Here is a 2,355-nt window from a genome sequence, read left to right as displayed (position 1 = left end):
TGCAGTGATGAGTCTATGGGCAGTGTTGAGTCTATGGTGTAGTGTTGAGTCTATGGGCAGTGTTGAGTCTATGGTGCAGTGTTGAGTCTATGGGTAGTGTTGAGTCTGTGGGCAGTGTTGAGTCTGTGGGCAGTGTTGAGTCTGTGGGCAGTGTTGAGTCTATGGGAAGTGTTGAGTCTATGGTGCAGTGTTGAGTCTGTGGTGCAGTGTTGAGTCTATGGTGCAGTGTTGAGTCTATGGGAAGTGTTGAGTCTGTGGTGCAGTGCTGAGTCTATGGGCAGTGTTGAATCTGTCAGGGTCGCTGGCCCCCGAGATCCCTCCCTCGATAATGCTAACGGCCGGGCTAACATCGTTACTCGCCCCCCCGCTGCTATGCGAACCGCTGCTGGGTTCCTCACCCATGGTGTGGGAGCCGTCGCTCGAGCATTCTCCCCCAGCGCGGGTCTGCGTAGTAGGCATGGTTAGTTACCAAATGGTATTATGCCCCCTTTTACGCTACCACGATACCTCCCTTTCCTAATCGCGCACCTGCAACCCACACGGAGCGAATGTATGCACACCCACACACGCAGCTCCGTGCACTCCAACTCAACCCTGACTACTCACGTTATGATCGCGCACCTGTATCATACACGGAGTGAACGCACGCGCACACACGCAGCTCCACACGCGACACCCACTCTCGCGCCGCTCTGTGCAGCGCTCCCACGAGGCGAGCCGCAGCACTACCCGCGTTCACACTGCTCACGAGATCACACGAGGCCACGATTCGCTATTAATGATTTATTATTTGCTACCTGGAACTGGTTGTGGAGTCAGTATGGGTCGACGAGGCTGGCCTAATCTACCACCCCTCTATTTATCGGCTATGATCCTAATTCACCTTCTTACTCACTGTTAGGTGCCCACGGCGGTCCGTTGATCCCTGTGCCAGCAGCGTACCTCGATGCGTCGTACGGACGTCCGGGTCGCTGGACTGGAGAGCGTCCTGTCGCCTGGCGCTGGAGTGTCAGCGATTTCCCCTTTGCGCCCCCTTTTTATCCTCCCTACCTCAAAGGGATGCGGCTCTGAGCGGGATGGCGGCCCTCAGCTTTTCCTTAACAATGGGCTCGCGCCCACTAGCACGCACACGGCGGATCCGGGCGCCTTTGATATGCTAATCAATGTGCGGCGTGTGCGGCGTAAATTCAAATTAATCCCTTTCTCACGCAGGCCTTTATTATTGCAGATTATGCGGCGGCGTCCATCACAAAGGCTCGCCGTGGGAATTTGTGTACGGGCTCCCCGCGTGCCTCCCCTCTCCCGATCTATTCATACTTTCAGCTTAATCCTTTACCTTCCCTAACAATGGTGCCTGCGCACTCAAGCGTAATTATCCTAACCATCCGTGACTATGCGCAAGAGCCCCTGCGGTCCCGCTACTCATGCTGTCCCGTCCCTCCCCTGCTTGCCTCGTCGACACGTGGGGGGTGTGTGTGGGGGATGCGTTTCAACCGTGGTGGCCGAATGCCCTTCGCCGCGGCCATACCATCTTAAGGCCGGTCGCAGCGCCGTGGTGCAAAGTAGCGTCGGGGGAGGTCATCCAATTCCCTGATCGCCGGAAACCGTGAGAGTTAATCCCGATAAGGGTTTCTCAGATAAAAACCGGTCGATCAGGTGAGCTCCTTTTCCAGCTCTATGGGGGGGGGGGGGGGGGGGGGGGGGGGAATGCGTGCGGGTGTGTTCATGTGAGGTGAGGTGAGGGGGACGAGGGGTTGGCTCCGTCGCTTGGTGGTGGCGAGGTCGGGGATGGGGCGCCTGCCGAACGGCTTCATGGCGGTGGCATCACATAGCCCCCCGAGGTGCCAGTCCCCGTCCCGGGTTGACTGGAGCACCTTGCTTGGGCCGCGCCCACGAGGAAACGTTGCGGGGTCCGGGGGATCCATCCGGACCTTGTGGCTGTTCTCGGGGCGGGTGGTTCCGTCCTCTGCAGCTCCTGCGGCGGCCTCCTCCTCCACTCCAGCGGCTCTCCCTGCCCCTCGGTACCTGCGAGCTGGGGTACAAACTCAGAAGCGGAGGGGTTTAGGGGCCGTCGTCCGCGCCGTCCCCTGGCGGGGTCGGGGCGTCTCGGGGGCCCGGCGGAGCCCATGTAGTGTGCGAGGCCCCCCAGCACGAGGGGTGCGGGTACTCCGGGATTTCGGGGCCTTCTGGTGACGGGGTTCTCTCTCGCCGGGGCCGCTTTCCACGGTTTTAAGCAGCGGACGTTGACCACCGTCTCTCGACCCCTCTCCCCGCCATAAATTAGTACCGTCCAGGGGGAGATCTGCCGCACCACGGTCCAGGGTCCCCGCCAGTAGGTCGTCAGTTTCCCCACCT

Source organism: Lethenteron reissneri, unplaced genomic scaffold (genome assembly GCF_015708825.2).
Source record: "Lethenteron reissneri isolate LAM-NWPU_2019-01 unplaced genomic scaffold, ASM1570882v1 scaffold_1300, whole genome shotgun sequence".
Taxonomy (NCBI): domain Eukaryota; kingdom Metazoa; phylum Chordata; class Hyperoartia; order Petromyzontiformes; family Petromyzontidae; genus Lethenteron; species Lethenteron reissneri.
The sequence above is the reverse complement of the archived record's forward strand: the minus strand, read 5'-3'. Positions refer to the sequence as shown.